Here is a 9,785-nt window from a genome sequence, read left to right as displayed (position 1 = left end):
TCCCCCCTCTCGTCCTCCAAGGGTCCAACATTCACTCTAGCCACTCTTTTTTATATATTTGTAAAAGCTTTCACTATCATTTTTTATATTTAGAGCTAGTTTAGTTTCATACTCTATCTTTCCTTTCTCACTTTCTTAGTCATTCTTTATTTTTTTTTAATTTTTCCCAATCCTCTAATTCCCCACTATTTTTAGCCGCTCTCTACGCATCTTGTTAATTTAACACTCTCCTTTATTTCCTTCGATATCCACGGCTGGTTATCCCTTTTTTTACAGTCCTTCTTTATCACCGGAATATATTTTTGCTGAGTACTGAAAAAAAACTCCTTAAAAATCCTCCACTGTTCCTCAGCTGCCCTACCAATCAGTCTGCGCCCCCAGTCTACATTAGCCAATTAATAATAAGAACATAAGAAATAGGAGCAGGAGTAGGCCATCTAGCCCTTCGAGCCTGCCCTGCCATTCAATGAGATCATGGCTGATCTGAAGTGGCTCAGTTCCACTGTCCCGCTTTCTCTCCATAACCCTTAATTCCCTTGCTTGCCAAAAACCTATCCACCCGTGTCTTAAATATATTTAGCGAGGTAGCTCCACGACTTCAGTGGGCAGACAATTCCAGAGATTCACCACCCTTTGAGTGAAGAAGTTCCTCCTCAACTCCATTCTAAACTGCACCCCCCCCCCCCTTTATCTTGAGGCTGTGCCCTCGAGTCCTGTTGTCCCTTCTGAGCGGGAAGAATCTCTCTACCTCTACCCTATCCATCCCTTTCATTATCTTATACATCTCTATAAGATCCCCCCTCATCCTTCTAAACTCCGAGTACAGACCCAGTCTATTTAGTCTCTCTTCATAGTCCAACCCCCTCATCTCCGGTATCAGCCTAGTGAACCTCCTCTGCACTCCCTCCAAAGCCAAAATATCCTTGCGCAAGTGCGGCAACCAAAACTGCACACAGTACTCCAGCTGCGGCCTCACCAGTACCCTGTACAGTTGCAGCAAAACCTCCCTGCTTTTATATTCTATCCCCCTCGCTATAAAGGCCAGCATCCCATTCGCCGCCTTGATCACCTGCTGCACCTGCAGACTGGGTTTTTGCAACTCATGCACAAGGACCCCCAGGTCCCTCTGCGCCGTAGCATGCTGCAGCTTTTCGCCCTTTAAATAGTAATCCCTCCTACTATTATTCCTGCCAAAGTGGATAACCTCACACTTGCTAACATTGTACTCCATCTGCCAGGTCCTCGCCCACTCGCTCAGCCTATCCAGATCCCTCTGCAGATATTCCACACCCTCCGCACAATTTGCTTTTCCACTTACCTTTGTGTCATCAGCAAATTTCGTCACCCTACACTCAGCCCCCTCCTCCAGATCATCTATATAAATGGTAAATAGCTGAGGCCCCAGCACCGATCCCTGCGGCATCCCACTAGTTACCAACCGCCAATCAGAATAGCACCCATTGATACCAACTCTCTGCCTCCTATTACATAACCAATCCTCTATCCACGCTAACACCTTACCCCCAACTCCATGCCCCCTAACCTTCTGAAGCAACCTTTTGTGCGGCACCTTATCAAATGCCTTTTGAAAATCGAGAAACACTACATCCACCGATTCCCCTCTGTGTACCGCACTAGTCACATCCTCATAGAAGTCCAATAAATTCGTCAAACGTGACTTCCCCTTAACGGGTCCATGCTGCGTCTGCTCTATCAAACAATTCTTCTCTAGGTGCCTCGCTATTTCTTCTTTGATGATGGATTCAAGCATTTTTCCAACAGCAGACGTTAAACTAACCGGCCTATAATTCCCTGCCTTTTGCTTGCTACCGTTTTTAAACAGCGGCATAACATTAGCCGTTTTCCAATCTTCTGGCACTTCCCCGGAATCCAGCGAAGTTTGGTAAATAATCACTAAGGCATCTACTATCACCTCTGCCATCTCCTTCAGAACCCTGGGATGCATTCCATCCAGTCCTGGGGACTTGTCCGCCATCAGTCCTACTAGTCGATCAAGCACTACCTCTCTGGTGACAGTAATCGCATTCAGGCCCTCAACTCCTACCATCCTTCTATCTTTAATATCTGGCAAACTATTCACGTCCTCCTCTGTGAAGACCGAGGCAAAAAACTTAATTAAGCCCTCAGCCATTTCCTCATCTCCCACCACTAAATCCCCCCTCTCATTCCCTAAGGGTCCAACATTCACTGTAGCCAGCCTCCTCCTCTTTATATATTTGTAAAAACCCTTACTGTCCTTTTTTATATTTAGTGCTAGTTTAGCTTCATAGTCTATCCTTCCTTTCTTTATCAACTTCTTAGTTGATCTTTGTTGATTTTTAAACCTCTCCCAATCTTCTTCTCGCCCACTACTTTTAGCCACTCTAAAAGTATCAGCTTTTAATTTAATACTCTCCTTTATTTCCTTCGATAACCACAGCTGATTATCCCTTCTCCTACATTACTTCTTTACCATTGGAATATATTTCTGCTGAGCACCGAGAAAGATCTCCTTAAAGAGCCTCCACTGTTCCTCAGCAGTCCTACCAACCAATCTGCGCCCCCAGTCTACATTTGCCAATTCCTCTCTCATCCTATCGTACTCCCCTCTGTTCAAACAGAGGACATAGGTTCGGGACCCTACTTTCTCATCCTCCATCTGCATCAAAAACTAAACCATACAATGATCGCTTGTCCCAAGAGGATCCCTCACAACAAGATCCCTAATTCTTCCTGCCTCGTTACATAACACCAGATCTAAGATAGCTCGCTCCCTCATTGGTTCCGTCACACACTGTTCAAGGAAATCGTATAACGGCGGCGGCGCAGGCTCATTGGGCCGAAGGGCCTGTTTCCCGTGCTGGGTTGTTCTTTGTTCTTTGAAACTATCCCAGCAGCATTCCAAGAACTCTTCCTCAAGCCCACCGTGTCCGACATGGGTCAACCAATCAATATGTAGATTGAAATCCCCTATAATTATCGCCGTTCCATTTCTGCATGCATAATTTATTTGCTTGTTTATAGCCCGCCCCACCTCCAAGTTATTATTTGGGGGCCTATAGACCACACCCACCAGCATCTTCCTCCCCTTACTGTTCCTTATCTCCACCCACAATGATTCCACGTTCTGCTCTTTGGAGCCTATATCTTCCCTTACTACTGCCCTGATATTATCCTTAATCATGATGTGGGTATGCCGGCGTTGGACTGGCGTAAACACAGTAAAAAGTCTGACAACACCAGGTTTTAGTCCAACCTATTTATTTGATAATATTCTCACAAGCTTTCGAGGGGACAGCCTCTTCGTCAGGTGAATGGAGAGTTCTCATTCACTCTCCATTCACCTGACGAAGAGGCTGTCCCCTCGAAAGCTTGTGAGAATATTATCAAATAAATAGGTTGGACTAAAACCTGGTGTTGTCAGACTTTTTATTATCCTTTATCAGCAGAGCTACCCCTCTCCCTTTTCCCTTCCATCTATCCTTCCTAAACACTTGATACCCTTGGACATTCAGCTCCCAGTCCCTGTCACCCTGCAACCACATTTCCGTAATGGCCACCAGATCATATCCATTTGTGCTGATCTGCGCCACCAGCTCATTCACTTTGTTCCGAATGCTTTGTGCATTCAGGTAAAGTGTCTTTATCCCAGCCTTTATCTGGACCTTATTTGAAGGAATGCTACCAACCTTTCTCATGCCCCCAATCCCTTTATTATTGGGACATCCTCAACATTTTCCTGTGCCCGTACCCTCTTTTACTTTAGACATTGTAATTTCTCCCATCCCTGCACCCTCCCCCCACCTAATTAGTTTAAAGCCCTATCTACAGTCCTAGTTATACGATTCGCCAGGACTCTGGTCCCAGCACATTTCAGACCAAGACCATCCCATCTGAACAGGTCCCACCTGCCCCAATACTGGTGCCAATGCCCCATAAATTCAAACCCATTCCTCCCACACCAATCCTTGAGCCACCCATTTATCTCTTTAATCCTATTTACGCCCATCTGCACGCGGTTCAGGTAGTAATCCAGAGATAACCACCTTGTTGGTTCTGCTTTTTAATTTCATTCCCAGCTTTTCATACTCCCTCCGCAGATCCTTAGTTCCCATTTTGTCTACGTCGTTGGCCCCCACATGTACCACAACAACCTGATTCTCACCCTCCCACTCCAGGTTCCTCTGCAGCCCAGATGAGACATCCTGGACCCAAGCACCAGGCAGACAAAACACCCTTCTGTATTCTTTATCATTGTGAGAAAAGACAGTGTCTATACCCCTAACCACACTATCCCCAATTACCACTACAATTCCCAATTCCACCCTCATCTTATCATTCTCCTCTCTGTTCAAGCAGCAGACACTGGTTTGGGACCCTACTTTCGCACTCTCCACCTGTATCAGAAATTCAGCCATATTGTGATCACTCATCCCAAGAGGATCCCTCACAAGAAGATCCCTAATTCTACCTGACTCGTTACACAGTACCAGACCTAAGATAACTCGCTCCCTCAAAGGTTCTGTAACATACTGCTCAAGGAAACTATCCTGACAACATTCTAAGAACTCATCCTCAAGTCCATCGTGTCTGACTTGAGTCAACCAATCAATATGCAGGTTAAAATCCCCCATGATTATTGTCGTTCTGTTTTTGCACACATCAATTATTTGCTTGTTTATAGCCCGCCTCACCTCAAAGTTATTATTTGGGGGCCTATAGACCAAACCCACCAGTGACTTTCTCCCCTTACCATTCCTTATCTGCACCCACGACGATTCCACGTTTTGCTCTTTGGAGCCTATATTGTCTCTCACTACCTCCCTGATATTATCCTTTGTTAACAGAGCTACCTCACCTCCTTTTTCTTCCTGTCTATCCTTCCTAAATGTCTGATACCCCTGGATATTCAGTTCCCAGTCCCAGTTACCCTGCAACCACGGTTCTGTAATGGCCACTAGATCATACCCATTTGTACCATCAACTCATTCACTTTGTTTTGAATGCTTTGTGCATTCAGGTAAAGTGTCTTTATGCCAGCCTTTATCTGGACCTGATGAAATGCCACTAACCTCTTCCATGCCCTCTACTCCTTTAATTAGTGGAATATCCTCAACATTAACCTGCACTCGTACCCTCTCTTTTACTTTTGATTTTGTAATTTCCCATACCCCTGCACTCTACCCCCCCCTAGTTATATGATTTACAGCCCTAGTTATACGATTCGCCAGGACTCTGGTCCCAGCACGATTCTGACAAAGACCAGCCCATCTGAACAGGTCCCATCTGCCCCAATATTGGTGCCAATTCCCAATGAGTTTGAACTCATCCCTCCCACACCAATCCTTGAGCCACACATTCACCTCCTTAATCCTATTGACCCTGTGCCAATTTGCACGTGACTCAGGTAGTAATCCAGACATTACCACCTTATTGGTTCTGCTTTTTAATTTGGTTCCTAGCTTTTCATACTCCTTCTGCAGATCCTTAGTTCCTGTTTTGCTTATGTCATTGGCGCCTACATGAACCACGACAACTGGATTCTTATCCTCCCACTCCAAGTTCCTCTGCAGCCCACATGAGACATCCTGGACCCCAGCACCAGGCTGGCATCACAACTTTCGGGATTCTCTATCCTGGTCACAAAGAACAATGTCTATGCCCTAACTACACTATCCCCAATTACCATTACATTTCTCTTTACTTCCTCCGCTTCAATGGCTCCCTGCGCCACGGTACTGTGGGCAGTTTGCTTGTCCACACTGGGAGCAAGAATCTCAAACCTGTTGTGCAGATTCAGGGGCTGAGGCTCTTGGGACTCCACCTCCTGCATCCGACTCCCTGCCTTCCCACCTTCTTCTCCCCCAACCCCCACCCCCACCACCCCTCCTCCTCCTTCCCCCCCAGCCCCCTCACCCCCACCATTCTCCTCCTCCCCCTCACCCCCCCACCCCTCTCCTCCTCCCCCCACCTCTCTCCTCCTCCCCCCCACCCCCCACCCTCCTCCCCCCCACCCCCCACCCCCCCACCCTCCTCCCCCCCACACCCCTCCTCCCCCCAACCCCCACCATCCTCCTCCTCCCCCCCCCACCATCCTCCACCTCCTCCTCCTCCCCCCCACTATCCTCCTCCTCCCCCCACTATCCTCCTCCTCCCCCCATCATCCTCCTCCTCCTTCCCCCACCCTCCTCCTACTTCCCCCACCCTCCTCCTACTTCCCCCACCCTCCTCCTACTTCCCCCACCCTCCTCCTCCTTCCCCCACCCTCCTCCTCCCCCCACCCCCCACCTTCCTCCTCCTACCCCCCACCCCCCACCTTCCTCCTCCTCCTACCCCCCACCTTCCTCCTCCTCCTCCTACCCCCCACCTTCCTCCTCCTCCTACCCCCCACCTTCCTCCTCGTACCCTTCACCCCCCACCTTCCTCCTCCTCCTACCCCCCACCTTCCTCCTCCTCCTACCCCCCACCTTCCTCCTTGTACCCTTCACCCCCCACCTTCCTCCTCCTACCCCCCACCCCCCACCTTCCTCCTCCTCCTCCTACCCCCCACCTTCCTCCTCCTCCTACCCCCTACCTTCCTCCTCCTCCTACCCCCCACCTTCCTCCTCCTCCTACCCCCCACCTTCCTCCTCCTCCTACCCCCCACCTTCCTCCTCCTCCTACCCCCCACCTTCCTCCTCCTCCTACCCCCCACCTTCCTCCTCGTACCCCTCACCCCCCACCTTCCTCCTCCTCGTACCCCTCACCCCCCACCTTCCTCCTCCTCCTACCCCTCACCCCCCACCTTCTCCTCCTACCCCTCACCCCCCACCTTCCTCCTCCTCCTACCCCCCACCCCCCAGCTTCCTCCTCCTTCCCGACCCCCGGCTGAATTAGTCTGGGGGATGTGACTTTCTCCTGAAACACATTATCCAGGTAACACTCCCCCTCCCTGATGTGTCGCAGTGTCTGTAGCTCAGAGTTCAGCTCGTCTACTTTTTTTTTCTTTCAACCAGCCCCAATTTCCATAGTTCTTTCGGGCCGAACCAAACAAGCAAACTTAAATTACATTCGGACAAAGGAAAAAGGGGGCAGCTCCCCAAAAGGAGGGGGAACGGCCCGAACAGAAACAAAAAGTACAAAGGAAACTTAAAACAAGTCAAATCAAAATGTGATTGTCAGGGTCTATAACGCACCTCAGCCCAAGCGGTGCCCAACGGGCACGGAAGCAGCTCGTCTACTTTGAGCCAGAGCTCCTCAGGCAACCAGCACTTACTGCAGACATATTCACTGGGAATCACCTTGGGGTCCACTTGCTCCCACATCATGCAGAAACAGCACATCACATGTCCCTCCATCCCAATTACCTAGTTTAAGTTGGTCCTAATTAAGATTTACGCTTATCTTGCCTCACCCTTTTTGCCTAATACAATTGGCCATAGCAACCTTTGCTGGCGTTGTGTGCACGTGGATAATAAATGAGGACATTTGGAACTGCATTAAGGAGACAAAGCCTTCAGGAGAAGAAGGTAGAAAATCAAAAGGAAAAACAAGGCAGAAGCAAGCCTCCATCAGAGCCCAATGTAACCTCTTTTAGTGCATTTAAACATGTTATATTGTTGTGGACCCAATTCTTATTTGTATTGACACCAATTTGTTTATATAGGTTGATTGTTAAAATAGTACACATTAAATGTAGTTCACTGAAGGAATCAAATCCTTGTACTGTAATTGTGCAGTTAATCTTTGGAGTGTTAGAAAATGTATTCAATTTGTTATTTCAGTTCTCAATAATAAAGCTTTCTTTATTTTCACAACATAAACAATCATCCACCTACTACAGATGTAAGATTTAGACTTTTGAGAGACATTTTTTAAATCTCAAGCTGTACTTTCTTCCTATGTATTGTTGCTGTTTTGTTAGCTACTTGCCAGTCGGTAAAGAAATAACTTAACATTTGCAACCTTCATATCGTTTGGCAGTCCCAAAGTACTTCACAACCAGTAAGTAAATTTTGAAGTATAGTCGCTGTTGTTCTGTAATTAGGTGTGGCAGCCAAATTTCACACAGCAAGGTCTCAAACAGCAACAAGACAAATGCCCAGACAATCTGTTTGGTGATGTTAGCTGAAAAACAAGTGTTAACCAGAACACTTAATTAAATTGCACCAGTATCTGTTCTTTGTCTTAGGCCATTTAGCTATTGACAGATAACCCAGCCAACCTGGACTCTGATCTCAACTATAACTACTTTCCAACAAGATCATTAAAGGTAATTCAGGAATGGGAATAATTGCTAGTTTGCTCTGCCTAACCTCATGATGCTGGATTATTGTAGCATTCCCAACCAGCTTGCTTAATGAGATCTATTGCAGCATTGTACAATGTTTTGCTACAAATATTTTGCTTCTAAATATTTTTAAATCTGCCAACCATAACCTGACAAAAAATTTAAGGAATCTCTTTAAATCATCACTTACAATTTTAAAATTATCATTTTATTAGTATTGAGCAATAGAAATCAAACTAACGATTAGCTCTGCTAGTTAAGTTGTGCACCTATTGGTATGTAAGGAGAAAGCACTTTGGTACACTCATTAGAAAATGCTGGGAAATAATGTGCATAATAGTGAAATAATATAATGGAGGAGATGGTTGCATGGTGGTAATGTCACTGCACTAATAATCCAGGACCCAGACTAATATTCTGGGGACAAGGGTTTGAACCCCACCAAAAGCTGAATTAATGTATGGACTTGAAAAACTAGTCTCAATAATGGTAACCATGAACCATTGCCAGTTATCATAAAAACACATCTGATTTACTCTTGTCCTTCAGGGAAGGAAATCTTCTGACCTTACTTGATCTAACCATATGATTTTAGACCCACAGCAATGTGGTGCCCTCTAAAATGGTGTGGCAAGCCACTGCATTCAAGGGTAGTCAGAGATGGGCATAAAATGCTTTCCTTGCCAGAAATGCCTACAATCCATAAAAGAACAAAACAGGTTTGAATATTTCTACTAGATATGATAAATGCATTAACTTTTCCTGGTCCTTTACTCCGCTTGCCTTAACCTCCCCATTTTATCTCCTAATTGCAGGTACTTGTGGATTTGTCTTTTCTCTTTGTTCCTCTGATGCATCCTGACTTTACTTCTAGCTGACTTGGTGTAACAGTGAAAATGTTATGACTGGCAGATGGTGCAAAATTAAACTCACTTTTTGAAAATGATTACAAACCAGTTTCCCCAAACTCCCCTTATGGCTCAGCAAGAGCATCCATTGAGCCGCTGATTAGATCAGTGGGGAAACTGATCCCAGCTAGGCCTTTGCTGAGTTTGGTGATTTTAATTGAGACAATAGAGGGTAGTATATTTGGCTTCTGTGCTAGTTAGGACTGGGTTGGGGATGTCAGCCAAGGTTACAACTCCTGATTGCTATCCAATAACTCCTGCTGCAAGTTGGTGAGGGGAGATGTTGGGTGAGGTCAGGATCAAGTTCCTTTGCGGTGCCCCATGCAGTCAAGTAATCTGTCGATGCTGTCAGTTGTTGTTTAGACTTACACATCAATAATAAACCTCAACATGGAGTCAATGATTTCAATGGGAGGGGGTGGAAAATGGAACACAAAAAAAACCTGTTGTCTAATAATTATTGCGCACTGATGTATTTCTTTAATTGTTGCACACTGAATATTTTGTTTTGTCATTTTAACTAGATTAATGATTACGCACAGAACAATATTTAAGTCTTTTCCTACAACTCTTTAATGGCAACAAAATTTGAAAAAAAGGAAAATATG

The sequence above is a fragment of the Carcharhinus amblyrhynchos genome, chromosome 16 (genome assembly GCF_965287045.1).
Source record: "Carcharhinus amblyrhynchos chromosome 16, sCarAmb.v2.hapA, whole genome shotgun sequence".
NCBI lineage: Eukaryota > Metazoa > Chordata > Chondrichthyes > Carcharhiniformes > Carcharhinidae > Carcharhinus > Carcharhinus amblyrhynchos.
The sequence above is the reverse complement of the archived record's forward strand: the minus strand, read 5'-3'. Positions refer to the sequence as shown.